Genomic DNA, 17,632 nt, shown 5'->3' with positions numbered 1-17,632 from the left:
ACAACATGATCCCATTGAGTAATAATAAAATCCAACAGAAGGAGGTAGTCAAGGTGGCAGACATTATTCGTTCCGCAAGGCTTAACCCTGTGGTAATGTTGACTTGTGAAATACCTTGCATGAATGTTAGAGATACAACGAGAAAGAAAAACAAACAGTGACGCTGGAAACGTCGAGTCTGATCGAATCCTCGTCGCACGTTTTATAGGTTTTCATGCTCCTTTTTGATGCATTTCGTTACCATGCAACACCATCGCTGCAATGTCACCGCCTCTTACAAGTGTTACACTGGAACACACGAGCATCATTATGAGTACAAAAAAAAAATGACAGTAAATACCTTTAGCCATTTCAGGTACAGTGGTCCGTACAGTGGAGAGCAATTCAAAGGTTGACACTTAAGACCATTAAAGTGTATATGACATGACAAATGAAATCTTAAATAGCATTATTATTGGAATTAAAATCATATTTTGAGACAATGGGACTACATGACATATGAAAAAGTATCTGAACCTTTTGGAATTTCTCATTTCTACATAAAATCACCATAAAATGTGATCTGATGTTTGTCAAAATCACACAACTAAAGAACAGTGTCTGCTTTATCTTCACTTACTTCACTTCACTTACCCCCCGCCCCCCGTCATCGTTTGAATGCTATCCTCATTCAAATTTAAAATGAGGCCTCTTCTGAAGACGGTACACAAGAAAGCCCGCAAACAGTATGCTGAAGACATGTCAACAAAGCACATGGATTACTTGAACCATGTCCTATGGTCTGATGAGACGGGCGCGCTTTCTTGTGTACCGTCTTCAGAAGAGGCTTCCTCCTGGGGTGACAGCCATGCACACCAATTTGATGTAGAGTGTGGCGTATGGTCTGAGCACTAACAAGCTGACCCCCCACCTCTTCAACCTCTGCAGCAATGCTGACAGCACTCCTGTAACAAGTCACATGACATTTTGGAGGGAAAATGACAAGCAGTACTCAATTTGGACATTTAAGGCCGAGTTATATTTCCGCGTCAGACCTGCGCCGTCAAGGAAGACACGATTTACGACCCTGCGCCGTAGCCTGGCGCGTTCCCATTTATTTTTCAAACCCTAGCCTCAGCCTAGCGTCACGTCAACACGTGACGTGGAGGAAATGGACTGTGATTGGTTCGCTCAGACTGTTGTTTCCGGTTCGGTGTGAAATCACCGCCATTGTGAATATTATTTTTCTACACGCAAAAATGGACCAGGCCGACGGGAGTATCATCGAAGAGCAAGTCTCGTCAAGACATTATTATGATTGCCAAATGGCAAGGTCGGTGATTGGAAAAAAAAAAAAAAAATGGAAGAACCACTGAGACGTGTGGGTTCGGAATCGAGTGGCCACACGAAGCGGTGACCCAGTCGGTCAAAACTGCCAACTTGTTATTATCACTTTATGTCTTATTTTTGGTTGGTGCACTTCATCATTTATTGTGTACATATGTTTGCTGTCAGTCTTTGACGTATTTACGTGTCACACTTCAAGTATATGAAGAATAAAGCACAGGTTTGGTGTCAAAAGAGTTGTTTTGATCTTTAATTTTCAATAACAGTTCACAAACGATACAACATCACTGATTGAGAGTGCCTCGGTGCTTTTTATGATAACGTTAAAATCAAGGCTGCCAAAGCAGTTTGGGAAGTTCCATAGACGCCAGAAATCTGCTATGGCTTCCCACTTGCTGGTTGTAGGACACGGCAAACAAATCGGGCTGGAGGGCTTTGCAGACCTTGGACGAAGTGCTCGACGCCAGTTTGAAGCTAGCCGCCACAGCTAGCTGTCTCCACTCGAGTCTAGAACTCTCTGTGCGGCATCAAAAGTCGGCCAGACCGCCTCGAAACCGTCTTCTGTGTCGCCTGCCCGTCAACATTGACAGTATATGATCAACATTTATTCAATGTTGATGAGCAGAAGATTTACATTCAAGCGTTCCATTTGGCATTGTTTACTTTTTCTCCGTTAAACTAGACTAGCGGAAGTCAACAAGCATGCCCCAAAACCATACAAACATAACGCCACACCCCTCTAGTGGCTTGGCGGTGAATTACAGAGCAACGCGCTCCCTCACTGCAGAACTATCGAATGCTCATCGACGCCGTAATCACTTCGCCGTCACCGCAACGCAGGAGTATAACTCAGGCTTTAGGGATGTACGTTTTTTTCATTGGGGTGTACTCACTTTTGTTGCCCGGGGTTTATTATTTATATTAATGGCTATATTTTGAGTTACTTTGAGGGGAAAATAAATTAACTCTATTATATAAGCTGCACACAGACTACTTTTCATTATGTCAAAGTGTCATTTTGTCAGTGTTGTCCCATGAAAAGAAATACAGTACTTAAATATCTGCAGAAATGCGAGGGGTGTACTCGCTTTTGTGATACACTGTACGACAACTTCTACAATGTCTCTTCAAGACATTATGAAGATTGCCAAATGGCAAGCAATTCGTGGGAGGAGATTGCTGAAAATACGGGGCTGGAGGTCAGCCAGCGATTGAATAAAAAAATGGAAGAACCACAGACATAAGTACTGTATGTGTGTGTTCGGAATCGAATGGCCACACGAAGCGGTGACCCAGTTGGCCAAAAACTGCCAGCTTTTTATCACTTTATGTCGTGTTTTTGGTTGGTGCACTTCAACATTTATTATGTACATACTGTATGTTTGCTGTGAGTCTGTGACTTATTCACGTGTCACACTTCAAGTATATGAAGAATAAAGCACAGGTTTGGTGTCAAAAGAGTTGTTTTGATGTTTAATTTGCAACTACACTAGGGTGACCATATTTCGATTTCCAAAAAAGAGGACTCTCGGCCCGGCCTCGAGATACTTGAATTATACTCGAAGTTCACTCAAAGATGCCTATATCACTTTAATATATTTAAAGTGTGCCTCCTCCGTCTGGACAGAAAAAATCAGTTTTATTAAATTTTTTTTTTTTTAAAAAGCCATATAGTATATGTTATATACGATATGGGAATAAGTTTTTTACTCGACAGGCTTTATTCTTACTATAAAATAAACAAAAAAATTATAATAATAATGACAAAAAAAAAAAAATGCAGACCCGTGGAAGTATAGTACAGTCAATACAGACACACAGCAGGCTTGTGCCACATAAACATTTTTATAAATAACACTATCTGGGTCTTTGAAAAAGACACAGATAATTACTATCACGACAATTGTCGTTGAGAAATTGTTATTCCCACTCAATTTTTATTCTCGTTCAATTTTTTAGATTGCACGCAAACAATAACCAAAACAAACTGACAAACTATTCAACCAGAATGTTTCCAAACACAACAGTTCAAAACTACGTTTCCCATAATGCCTAGCGCGGCTTAGCTCACTGATAGCTACCCTATTAGCGAGTACCGGGAGACGAGGCAAAATCAAACTTTGCTATATAAGTTTACAATCATCGGTAGCGCAACGATTTGACACCAAATGGGATTTTACAGACCACGCCAGTACAAAGCTCCGAAAGAAATGATCAGATGCCATTATATACGTATTTATCGTAAAAAAAAACTTGGCAGGCGCTCTTCTTAGAATATAATACTAACATTCAAACAAATACACGAACGCAGAACAATTAATACAAGACTAATAGAACATACTGCATCTCTTTGTACCCATATGTTGTATAATATATATCAGAAGACACATGAGCGACATTAACAGAAAATAAACTTACAGAAAGGTGTACGGTGCACTATAAACGTCTCTTAAAACTACTCCTTATTGTCGTCTGAAACTGCCTGTTCTCTTGCCTAACCGTCAACCCAGTAGATGGCGGTAATGCCCCATAATACAAGGGGTAAACTGTACTCCTTCTCCAGCCCCTACTAGTTGGAGCCACGACAACGCAGGCAAGCACTGCCCCCTAGCGGCCGGAGGGATTCTCCTCAAATTGGTCGCGTGAAAAAAAAAGAAAAAAAACGGACATTTGCATGAATTTATAAAACCCGGCCGGATGACGAGGACACGACGTGAAAGGTAGACATGTCCGGGCAAAAGAGGACGTTTGGTCACTCTAAACTAGACAGTTCACACACGTAATACATCATCATTGATTGAGAGTGCCTTGGTGCTTTAATGATAACGTGTTAACCATCAAGGCTTACAATGCAGTTTGGGAAGTTCTATAGCCGCCTGAAATTGGATATGGCTTCCCACTGGCTGGTTGTAGGACAATTTTGGGCACATATGTGTTAGGGCCTCTACTCCTCCCTCCTGAATTCTCAACTGCCTCCGGCAGGTGTGCATGTTTTGTCCTAATTACAGGTTGGAGGTCAGACAGGTAGAGCGGCCACAGGTGCAGGTTATCGTCATCAGCAGCCTTTAAAAGCCAGTGGACGCCTCACCTTGTCGCCAGATCAACTCGTCTAGCTCTGCTGTCAGTTGTATCCCGCCTTACTTCCATTTTGTCTACTATTTTTGGCTCACGATTTTTGCTTCTGTCCCAGGACCTGTTTGTGCACGCCCCTTGTCGGATCTCCACGCCTGATTCCCCCCCCCGAGCTTTTCCTGCCCCACGTCGGTCTGGATCTCGCCAGCAACGCCCGAACAATAAACAAAAACATTTTTGTTTTTACAGCCTGTCGTCCCGTTGTCTGCTTTGGGGTCCTCTCCCATCCACGAACCCTAACATTATGTAACAAAAGTGGCAGTAATTTTAAACCATGAAAAATGCTACCAATTACTTGAGTTTCAGTTACCGTATTTTTCGGACTATAAGTCGCGTTTTTTTTCATATTTTGACTGGGGGTGCGACTTATACTCAAGAGCGACTTATGTGTGGAATTATTAACACATTATGATATAATTTCACATATTATTTTTGTTTTGTAAAGTTGTTAGCATGTTCTTATGCTATAGTTATCTGAATAACTCTTTATAGCTATGGCAACGTTCTCGTTCTGCCTTTGGCAGTGTATGTTCAATTGTATTATTGACTTTTTTATCTTGAAATGGATGCAGTTAGTTTGTGTCGCTTTCACGCCCACGTGAGGGCGCACTCGCACTTGTTTACGTGACACGCCAGAAGAAGACGGACAGCTACGTAGCTCTGAGTGAGTGAGTGAGTGGGCGAGTTAGCGAAAGAGAATAGACGGATGCAAACCTACTTTCATTGTTTATGCTTTTAAATCATCTCTACAGAGGCAACGCCTGCGTGTATCATCTTTTCTGTTGTTGTTGTGTGTTTTCCACCCGCGGTCGGACACTTAGAGCCAGTTGTGTGGTTGTTTGAACGATGTGCTAATGATAGCGAACGCATGCTAACCTGTTACTTATTACTAATAGTACCTAATTATCATTTATTTACGTTGATGCGAACCTGTTTTCTATCGAGGACCAAATTGATTCATGTGTTAATGTGTTTCCGATGGTTTTCTTCGAGACTGTGGTTCCAGCTCTCTTCAGGTCGTTGACCAGGTCCTGCTGTGTAGTTCTGGGCTGATCCCTCACCTTCCTCACGATCAGTGATGCCCCACGAGGTGAGATCTTGCATGGAGCCCAGAACGAGGCAGATTGACCATCAACTTGAACTTCTTCCATTTTCGAATAATCGCTCCAACAGTTGTTACCTTCTCACCAAGTTGCTTGCTTATTTTCCTGTAGCCCATCCTAGCCTTGTGCAGGTCTATTATCATATCCCTGATGTCCTTACACAGCTCTTTGATCTTGGCCATTGTGGAGAGGTTGGAGTTTGTTTGTTTGAGCATGTGAACAGGTGTCTTTTATACAGGTAACAAGTTCAAACAGATGCAGTTACTTCCGGTAATGAGTGGAGAACAGGAGGGGTTCTTAAAAAAGAACTAAGAGCCGAAATATTTACTAGTTGGTAATGTATCAAATACTTATTTCATGCAGTTAAATACAAATGTATTATTTAAAAATTATACAATGTGATTTTCTGGATTTTTGTATTAGATTCCGTCCCTCACAGTTGAAGAGAATTTATGATACAAATTACAGACCTCTACATGGCTTGCGAGTGGGAAAACCAACAAAATCGGCAGTGTATCAAATACTTGTTCTCCCTATTGTAACTGCGGAGGGGCTAACTAGCGCCTTTCACACAGTGCTTTGCTAGTAAAGTTAGCAAACGTCAGTTGGGATCTGAAATGCTGCCACTTGGCGTTGTGACGAGTTATATAAGGCCCCTTTGTAAAGCGCTTGTTAACGATAAAAAAAATAATAAATAAATCATCCCTCGTGAGGAAAAGCGGCATGGAAAATGAATGAATGAATGAATGAGCAATGAGGTAATTAGAGTAATGAACTAGTGCCTTCCATACAAGTCATGTTCAGGGCTTTGTTAGTAAAGTTCTGAATGGTCACCAATTATTTTTGACAACAAGTTATTTAAGGCCCTTCTATACTCTCCGATAATTGCAGAAAGGGAAGAGTTTTGCCTTGTTGTGGAGGTCGTTTCATTTGTTTAGCCATCGAGAGTTTATCAAACCAGAGAGCTCCGCTACAGGTCGCATTTGAAAGTACCCCCATTCCCGTGCTCTTCGTACACACCCCCGTTCATAAAACAGCCTACAGGTGTATTTCTGTTTATCCAGTATGATGCCCGATCAATCAAAGTTAAGGAATTGCTTTGGTTGAATGTAAATAAAGTTATGATCACTACAGTTAATGCTTTTGAAGACATGTAATTTTTTTTATTCTATCTATCAATCTATCTATCTAACACATAATAGTTTAGTGAATGGAATTTATACTGTACCTGTAAATTCATATTTTATGCTGTACAGCTGTTCTCTGCTTAATGGAAATGGGACATACTTTATATTTTATAATTTAGATTTTGTATAATTTACTACTTAATGTTCGTATATGTTCTGATTTCAGGATGAGAGATTTAGACTTGTATATGTTAAATTATTATGTACTGTGTTTAATTCGAGATGTCTCTGGTTGCACTATGAAATGCACTTTTCCGCGCATGCCGTGTGTCCATGTTACTTTGTCACCTTTTTCACCAGTCTGCATGCCTGGAGACACATTGCAGCTAGCCATAACCCAGCTGATGTACCTGCTGAGCGCCTGCTGCATCACCCTCATGTTTCCTGTGTGCGGCGTGCTCGCGATGCTTAGCAAACTGTAAAGTCGGCTGTCTCCTCTGATGCTGGTGGTAATGTCCCTGAAGAGAGATGTGGCTGTGTGCCACCCTCTCAGACACGCTTCCATCAGTGCCAGAAAGAACACAACGAGGGCCGTGCTCGCCATGTGGAGCTTTTGTTTTCTATTTTCTCTCATTCAGGGCCTTTTATTGTTGATGTTTCCTTTTGACCAACATAAGAGCAGGGAAATGACACAGACTTGTGGCTTTTATTCTCTCTTTATCGTGGTGGATTTTGAATTGTACAACAGCATTTGTACATACACTGTATATCCAGTTTATCTTGGCAAGCCTGAGCATCATTCTGCATCATGTGCAAAACCCTCAAACTCAAAACCCAGGCCTGTGGTAGAGGACCCGAGCTTGAGGATGACATGGATACCGCCCCTTCTGGGGTTAGAGGGATGCCCCATATACAATCAATGACTATTTTATTTGGAATATTTTTCTATATTTTAAAATTTTATTTTGAAAAATTTTCCATGATTAAGAAATACTGTATTTATATAAGTTCAATACTTTCTATATGAATGTTAATCTAGAAACAAAATGAATAAAATGAAAATGAATAAAACCAGAAAGAGGAGTGGAGATACCTGTGCATTGCACATGTGATAAGCCCTCTACGAAAGCTCTCACTGGTAAACCAGTCTTGGACAAGATTTTGCTTGATTCAAATGCTCTTTATTCATAAAATCACAATAAATGTACACTTTGTACACTAACACATGTAATTCTTCAAGTCAGCAATTCTTAGTATACATGAGAACAAACTAGTTTGAAAACATGTCATTACAAATATAAAATAGGGTCACGTGAAACATTTTGCATCACACTAGAACCTTTTTCCTCCCACAAGTCAGTGTCACACATCGCTGAAATTTTGTACCTGTTTGTTTCATGTGTATGACAATAGATTTGTACAGACACGTCCTGTTTTCAGCCTATGAACACCAATGACAAAAAAAATGTGATGACAAAAGGTAGACCATGCACATGAAGTCTAAATGTTTCTCTCAGTTAAATGCTGTAACGTTTGTAAAGTTTGAATGCACAGGTAGAAGGAAAGAATAATGCTCTCAGGACATAACAGCTTCGACCGGCCCTTTGAAGCGACAGCAGAATACATTGAGGAGTGAAATTCTGAGGCTTTGATCTCTCAGCCCATAGACGAGTGAACTCAGAGATCTGGGCAATAAGAAAAAGCACACAAACAGAAAGATCTGCATTTGGTGAAAAGCTACCCAGTTCAACAAACTTGAGAGAATTATGAGGATGTTAGGGTAGATCACTGACAAAAGGCTGAGGCTTAGCTGCACCAGGTGCAGCAGCAATGTGTTTTTTGCTTTACGCGCAGAGACTTTGTCCGTGGCTGCCGATTTGGCTGCTATGACTATGCCAACGTAGCTGGAAATGTTGGCCAGGCCTGCAGCAAAGAACACCAAAACCGAGTAGGTATTGTCGAAAATTTCAGTCAATGGCAGGAGGGACATAGCGATTGAATTGCATGGCTGTGTCATTTGGAGACTCTCCAGCTGTTCAAAAGGAAACATAAAAATTAATAGGTCATCAATGAGAACAATTATAAAACACACGATCCACATTCCAATCATGGCTTTCACTGTGTTCCCTCTGGTCATGATGGAGGCGTGTCTGAGAGGGTGACACACAGCCACATATCTCTCCAGCGACATAGCAACCAGCACCAAAGGAGAAATCCTACTGAAGAGATTACCAAAAAGGACCAGTACACTGCAAACGGGATACATGAGGGTGATGCGAAAGGAGTTCAAACAATACATCAGCTGAGAGACAACCAGTAGCAGCGTGTCTCCGAGCAGCAGGTTAAACAACAGGATGTAGCGCGATGTCTCCCGAAACATGCATTTGTTCCTCAAAGTGAACAACATGATCCCATTGAGAAATATTAAAATCCAACAGAAGGCGGTAGTCAAGGTGGTAGATACTATTCGTTCCGCAAGGCTTAACCTTGTGGTAACATTGGCTAGTGAAATATCTTGCATGAATGTTAGAGATACAACGAGAAAAAAAAAAAAAAACAGTGACGCTGGAAACGTCGAGTCTGATCGAGTTCTCATCGCACGTTTTATATGTTTTCATGCTCCATTTTGATGCATAGCGTTACCATGCAACACCATCACTGCAATGTCACCGCCTCTTACAGGCGGCACACTGGAACACACGAGCATCATTACGAATACAAAAAAAAAAAAAGACAGCAAATGCCTTCAACCCTTTCAGGAACAGTGGTCAGTACAGTGGACAGCAATTCAAAGGTTGACACTTAAGACCATTAAAAAGTGTATATGACGTGACAAATGAAATCTTAAATAGCATTATTATTGGAATTAAAATCATATTTTGAGACGATTCGACTACATACAGGGGCATGAAAAAGTATCTGAACCTTTTGCAATTTGCATTTCTGAATAAAATCACCGAATGTAATCTGTTTGTCAAAATCACACAGATGAAAGAACAGTGTCTGCTTTATCTAAAACCCCCCAAATATATTTAGGTTTTCATATTTTAATGAGGATAGTATGCAAACATTGAAAGAAGGGGGGGGGGGGGGGGGATAAGTAAGTTAATGTTTCATGTCATTTAATGTTTTATGACCCCCTTTAGCAGCAATAACTTCACCCTGACGCTTCCTGTAACTCCACATCAGTCTGGCACATCAATCAGTACTAATCTTGGCCCATTCTTCTCTACAAAACTGCTTTAGTTCAGTCAGATTCCTGGGATGTCTGGCATGAATCACTGTCTTTAGGTCATGCCACAGCATCTAAATGGGGTTCAAGTCTGGACTTTGACTTGGCCACTCCAGAACTTGTATTTTTTTCTGAAACCATTCAGAAGATGATTTACTTCTGTCTTTTGAATCAGTTGTACAGTCCTTGAGGCAGCAAAACAGCTCCAAATCATAATGCTCCCTCCACCATACTTCACGCTGGGGATGAGGTGTTGATGTTGGTGAACCGTTCCATTTTTCCTCGACGCATGAAATTGTGTGTTACTCCCAAACAGTGTTGTTAATAACGGCGTTACAATATAACGGCGTTACTAACGGCGTTATTTTTTTCAGTAGTGGGTAATCTAATTAATTACTTCTCTCATCTTGGCAACGCCGTTACCGTTACTGAGGACGGAAAGGCATGCGTTACTATGCGTTACTATATTGGTCGAAAAGTCTGAGGGAGACGGACTCACCGAGACGACAGAGCAGAGCAGGAGTAGGGAGGAGGCAAGAAAGTTGTGACGCCGAGCAAACGCGATGCTAGGTAGCTCCAATAATACATGTTGTAGCCGATAGCCTACAAACTACGCCCGCATGTTATGGTAGATATGGTAGACATGGTAGATATCACATGTACTGTACATAGATATAACTAGATGCAAAATGACAGACATTGCACTAAATGAGTTAGTGGACAGCTGCCATCTTAAAGCAGTAGACTTTTTAGGACGGCTCTGTTGTAGAGAACCTTCCTAGCGAACCTAAGGAACTTTTTATCTTAAAATACTTCAGAATCGGCAAAATCTTGACTTGAATCTATCTTTAAATGATGAAACAGTTTTAAAACTTTCATACGTCGAAAGTAGAGAGAAGGGAACTAATGCAATAATGGGAGCAATTTTAACAACTTTTAACAGTTGATTCAGGGTAAAGGGTAAATTAGGGTAAATAATTGGGTAATTGGGCTCGGGCCAATTGTACCAAAAACCTTCACAAAAAACTTCACATAGTGTGGCCAATGTTTTTTTTTTTTTTCTTTTTTTTTTTTGAGGGAAAAAAAAAAAAGTAATTATCACCAACTACTTTGCCAAGTAACTAATTACTCTTACATTCAGGTAATTGAGTTACTAACGCAATTACTTTTTGGGGGAAGTAATTTGTAACTATAATTAATTACTTTTTTCCAGTAATATTAACAACACTGCTCCCGAACAATTAAACTGTGGTTTCATCAGTCCACAATATATTTTGCCAAAACTGTGGAGGGTCCAAGTGCCTTTTTGCGAACATTAATTAAAGAAGCAACAATGTTCTTTTCGATACCAGCAGCTTCCTTCGTGGAGTCCTCCCTTGAACACCATTCTTGGCCATAGTTTTACATATAGTTGATGTGTGCACATAGAAATTGGAATGTACCAGTGATTTCTGAAAGTCTTTAGCAGACACTCTAGGGTTCTTTTTTACCTCTCTGAGTATTCTGTGCTGACCTCTTGGCGTCATCTTTGGTGGACGGCCACTCCTTGGGAGCGAAGCAACAGTGCCAAACTCTCTCCATTTGTAGACAAGTTCTCTGACTGTCGATTGATGAACATCCAGACTTTTTGTATCCTTTCCCACCTTTATACAGATCAACAATCCTCCTGACTGTGCTTCTCCCCAAGGTTTCTCATTTTTCCCAAAGGGTTTTCTGAGTTTTTCCTTGCCAACATGGAGGGTCTAAGGATGAGGGATCCCCAGGACTTGGACTTGAACTTTATTTAATTCATCTACTGTTTTTGACTGTGTATCATATTGCCTCTGCAAAGCCCTTTGAGACAACCTCGTTGTGATATAGGGCTATACAAATAAGATTGAATTGAATTGAACAATCCTTGATCGCAGGTCTTCAGAGAGTTCTTTTGACTGAGCCATGATGCACATCAGACAATGGTTCTCATCAAGACAATTCTTACCAGGTGTGTGTTTTATAGTGGGCAGGATAGCTTTAAACCACTCATCGGTGTTTGGGCACACACCTGACTTAAATTGTTTGGTAAAATTTGGTTTCAATTGCTTGTTAAGTCTCCTTAGGCAGAGGGTTCACTTAAATCACCCCTTCTGTCATTGTTTGAATGCTTTCCTCATTAAAATATGTTTGGGTGTTGTTGTTTTTTTTAAAGCAGAGTTTTTTCATCTGTGTGATTTTGACAAAGATCACATCACATTTGATGGTGATTTTATGCAGAAATGTGAGAAATGCCGAAAGGTTCATATGGTTTTTCATACAACTGTACAAGAATTGGGCATAGCGCGGATGACCAGATATGCGTCTTTAAATCTGCCGTTTAGCTCGTCCTATCAATATAGCGCGCTGGTACCTCCGCCATGATGATGACGTCACATGATGAGCGATTTCAGCGGATTTAGCATTGAACCCAATGGAAGAGGAAGTGTTTTTCAGCAATTCTGGTTAATGTGTTGATCTTTCAAGTGATATTGTTGATCCAGAGGAAGTCTGTGGCATGCTGCCATATACTTAGATTGCAGACTGCAGGGGCAACACAAAATGTCGTCCTTGTTTTTATCTCTCTGCTCGAATATTATTACAGGATATTCTTTGTATAAGCATTTATTCCCCGACTGCTATATAAAATGTATTGTCATGACAAATAACAGTCTTGTGCTAAATGGAATATGAAATATTAAAAAAGCATTCATTCACAATGACAGGGCCAAATTACTGCATATTGGTCAAAATGGCCGACTTCTTGCACCTCCCAAACGGCATTTCATGCCACCGGAACTTTAGCAACTACGGCTCTTGTAATTTCCCTACTGCGGCCGCGGGGACGGAGGAAGGAGCGTAAACAAAAGAGGAGGTGTCAGAGCTCGGCTACATGCTAACCCGAATCGAGCGGCTCTTCCAAGTCTCTTCCTCACCTTTTGAACACGAAAAATCACATAAAACTGCCCCAACTCTTGTCACACATGGCGGCGGGGGTGATTGCCTTCACCGATCGGCCAGCCCCCGGCGGTGAGCAAGGTTCGGCTCTTCATTTACTAGCTGTGGCCTCATTCATCGACGTCACACTCACCTTCTTCGTCAACCCGAGACTCTAGCCGGAGGCCACGGATCCCAAGGTTTTCCCTGGCCAGCCGAGAGACAGGCTCTCCAGCGTGTCCTGGGTCGTTCCTGGGGTCTTCTGCCGGTGGGATATGCACAGAACACCTCTCCAGGTAGGTGTCAAGGACGCATCTGAACCAGATGCCCGAGCCACCTCAACTGGCTCCTCTCAACATGGGGGAGTCCTCTCAGATAACAGAGCTTCTCACCCTATCTCTAAGGGAGATCCCGGACACCCTGCGGAGGAAACTCATATCGGCTACTTGTATCCGGGATCTTGTTCTTGCGGTCACGACCCACAACTCGTGACCATAGGTGGGAGTAGGAACGTAGATCGATTGGTAAATCGACAGCTTCGCCTTTCGACTCAGCTCCTTCTTCACCACAATGGACCGGTACAGAGTCCGCATCAATGCAGACGGTTGCAACGATCCGCCTGTTGATCTCCCGCTCCCTCTTAACCTCACTTGTGAACAAGACCTCAAGATACTTGAACTCCTCCATTTGGAGCAGGATCTAATCCCTGACCCGGAGAGGGCATACCACTTTTTTCCGGCTGAGGACCGTGGTCTCGGATTTGGAAGTGCTGATCTTCATCCCAACCGCTTCACACTCGGCTGCAAAACGCTCCAGTGAGAGAGAGGTTACGACTTGATGAAGCCAACAGCACCACATCATCTGCAAAAAGCAGAGATACAATGCTGAGGTCACCAAACCGGACCCCCTCAACGCTTCGGCTGCACCTAGAAATTCTGTCCATAAAAATTATGAACAGAATCGGTGACATAGGGCAGCCTTGGCGGAGTCCAACCCTCAGTGGGAACAATTTCGACTTACTTTGACACCGGTCGTACAGGGACCGTCTCAGTAGAGGCAAACTATCAACGTTATTGTGTGATGCAAAAAGGAAACTGCTGTTTCACTGTAATGTACCTAATCATACGTAAAGCACACGACAGCTCTGGGTGCTAACTATCCCCATAACAATACTTGAATAAGTTGGATTACACAAGGTTCAAATTGGAAGGGCAGAAAACCGATGACATGTTTATGTAGTTAAATAGTGACACTGTGGAAATGCGGCAGCGTGTCCATGTGACGTCACCACCTTGCGACGTCAACAACAACTGCGACCCACTCGTTAATTTTTTGGTTTCAAATTTTACAAATTTTATTACAACGCAAACATTAAGAGGGGTTTTATGACATGACATGTCTTTCTATCCCTGGATCCCTTTAACCCTGTAGAGGCCAGCGTTGCAGAATTAAAGCATTTTTATTTTTTGTAAAAAAAGGGGTTGAAATGTTTTTTTGCTGTCGGTTTTTTACATTAGTATAGTCATTGGGTCCTACTGTTCAGTCTAACAATGGTTGTGGATAGGAAATGTGTATATAAGCCCTGCCCACAGTTCCAGGACTTTCAGAATCTACAGAACTTTGGCTGTGCAACAACACTTTGGTTCCTTGGACTAGATTTATCAGATTTAAAGGGATCCTCTATTTTTAAGACAAGTAATTCTTAAAATATAAATGTTAGTATGAGTTATAATAATTTGATATTAAAACCCCTCTTAATGTTTTTGTTTTAATAAAGTTTGCAAAATTATTTTAAGTGATAGGTCGCCATTCTTGTTTCGTCGCAGTGCGTGACGTCACCGGTCCCGTTGCCGAAATTCCAGCATGTCACTCGTTAGCTTTCCCAAAATGTCGTCAGTTCTACCCTTCCTATTTGAACCAGATCTGAAAAGTAAAGAGCAGGACAGCACTGTCGGTCGTTCACAAGACAAGCTTCAGGGAAAAATGCGTCCAGCAAATACCTGATAAGACAAAAGTTGGGCAAAACTGGTGATGCGATAGAGTGCTGTTGGGAACTCCGGTTGGGGGCGAGAGTGTATGCTGTTGGGAACTCCGGTTTTATTAGCAGATATTCAAGGTAATCATATTGCGTTTTCAAACTTATCCCAATATAATTATGTAGATTGTTAGCATCCAGAGCTGTCGTGTGCTTTACATACAGTACAGGCCAAGAGCACACCTTGTGTAATCCATGTCTTGTACATTGTAACGCGTGGTAGCTAGGATACGTGTATAAAAGTACAAAAAAGGGGAGAAGCTTCTATTTATGCACATTTATTCACAAAAAATAATATTTCCACCTTGACCACTCTTCACTCGGGAGCTCAGCAGTACGCAAACACGCGTTCCCTGACGAACTCCAACATTGTTGTAAGGTCCACGTCAAGAGTCACTGTCGTCACTGTAGCGTGCCATAGTGCTTTAATTATTTAGTATGATTTGGGGAAAACTCCCATGAAGAATAGTCAACAAAAAAGATAGCAATAGTAATCCAAATCCGCGTTTTTTACTCACTTGAAGATCCAGGAAGTAGACAGATCCCATGGCAATGTCGCAGCCGCGATCAGGCCGTCGATTCCACAAAATAGACTGATCCGAAACCAATATTGAAGACGCGGTGGGACCGTCGGATCCAGAATATAGACGGATCCCTTACTTGACGGATCCAGGAAAAATGTTCGGGCGCCAGTTGTAACGCGTGGTGGGTAGGATACGTGCATACAGGGACCAAAAAGGGGGAGAAGCTTCCACTCATGCACATTTATTCACTAAAAATAATAACTCCACCTTGACCACTCACTTGGAAATTGCATCCAAAAGCAGCACATCGTGGCATTTTACTTCGCGAGTTTAGGCAGCAAAAAGCAATTGTTGAACACGGTACACATTTGGAAAGATCCCAATGACGTCATCACTGCGAGCACACAAACCATGGCGCCAACTAACGGTCAAAATATGTAGTAAATATTATAAAATATTGCCATTGATTTAACATTTTATGTGTTTCTAGCAACGTAATTTAGTACGAGAGAACAATTGTGGTTTATTAGAGCCAACATGTATTTAAGGTAGAGGATCACTTTAAATTCGGCAATGCAAATCCAGTTTTCAGGGTGAAAGATCTGATTCGACACATGATTTAGGCTACTGTATTTTCTGGACAATAAATTGCACTTTTGAAATAGTTTTGAAAATTTGAATGTTCTCATAGTTTTTCAATGGTAAACATGACATCATGTGTATCTGACAAAGTTTTTTCTTTGGTCTTTTGAACTGGCATCCCCGCAGACATGCACACGCAACACCCAAAGGACTCATTAATCTAGTCAATATTTGGTGGAAACATTTTTGAATTATTAATGTGCCTAAATGAGCCATTTGGGGACAGGTTCAGAGGTGATGATAACAAAGTGGTTGGTCGCATGTTCACCAGAGGAAAGTGAGGAAGCCTAACATGTAATTAGGACGAGTCTCAACAACAACAACAAACACTGATGTCATCGATACAAAGTTCATTCAAAAGTTTTTCCAACAGAAGCACATGAAAAATAATATACAGTGTAACATAACATAAAATACAATTTAGATAGAAAACTATAGGTAGATACTTTGTGATGTAATTGTTTACATTTCTCGGGTTGCGTCATGGTAGTGCCCGGGAAGAACCACTGTATTTTACACATACAGTAGTTTGATTGTTTTGAACATTTGGAGGAGGATTTCCTGAGGTTTTTAATCTTGCTGTGTGGTCAATGGACCTATCGCAAAACCACGCCCCCAAATCACAAAAGTCGGACACCTAGCTGTAGAGTTGCATAGGAATACTGTGTGGTCGCGATTTATAACATTTTTTTCTAACTTTAAAAAAAGCAAAAATCCTATGGTATAATGCTGTGCAATGGGTACCTGTAATTTTGACACCAAGTACCCTGAAAGACCGGGGGGAGAAATTTTTTTGGTGCCTTTTTCAAAGCCTAAAATAGGGTTCGCCAAATGCATGCTATGGATGAGGCTCTTTCGTCGACCACATAAACAAATGAATGTCAAGACAGTCACCCAAACACTCTTATGCTTGCTCGAAGGGAAGTTAATGATCGATTTCTAAAAAAAATAAAAATAAATATTTGATAGCATGTTGTAAAAACGTAGACTTAACAATTAATGTTAATTTGCTAAGATTTGCCTGCCTACTGGTTTACTAGCCTGTCTCTACACAAATAGAATAAAATATAACTAATCTGTCAAGACCCCAGCACTGAAAGTCCAAAGTAAACACCAAGAACTTTCTATTAAAAAAGGAAGATGTACTTACGTTTGGTCACGGACGCACACAAAGGAAAGTACTCCTCATGCACACACATAGCATTTGGCTGTGGTCAACTCGAATGCACGCCGCTCTCCCAATGTTGAGCATTTATTTTCATCGTATTCATGTTCAAAATGTATGTTTATGATGTAAATTGTTTATTTAGCACCTCTGGATAATATTGAGAATCCAACTGAATGTAAAATACTGCTTATTCATCGCCACAAAACCTTCGGGAGAAAAATCTGACAGAACACATGTCATAACTAGGGCTGTCCCAAACAACTAATTTCCTCCCGATTAGTCAGCCGACTATTTTTACGATTAGTCGACTAATCTAATAATTTTAAAGTTTTTTTTTTTTTTTTTTTACTACTTTAATAATGAAATTTTTGTTCAAGCTTATTAATTCACAAAAACA

At 41.1% G+C, this 17,632-nt stretch overlaps 1 pseudogene; it reads left to right on the top strand.

Moving 5' to 3' along the window:
• Nucleotides 1–17,632, top strand: part of LOC130917704 (odorant receptor 131-2-like) — a 32,233-nt pseudogene that overhangs the window by 2,100 nt on the left and 12,501 nt on the right.

This window comes from Corythoichthys intestinalis, chromosome 6 (assembly GCF_030265065.1).
Source record: "Corythoichthys intestinalis isolate RoL2023-P3 chromosome 6, ASM3026506v1, whole genome shotgun sequence".
Classification (NCBI taxonomy): Eukaryota; Metazoa; Chordata; class Actinopteri; order Syngnathiformes; family Syngnathidae; genus Corythoichthys; species Corythoichthys intestinalis.
This window is presented reverse-complemented; position numbering and strand designations above follow the sequence as displayed.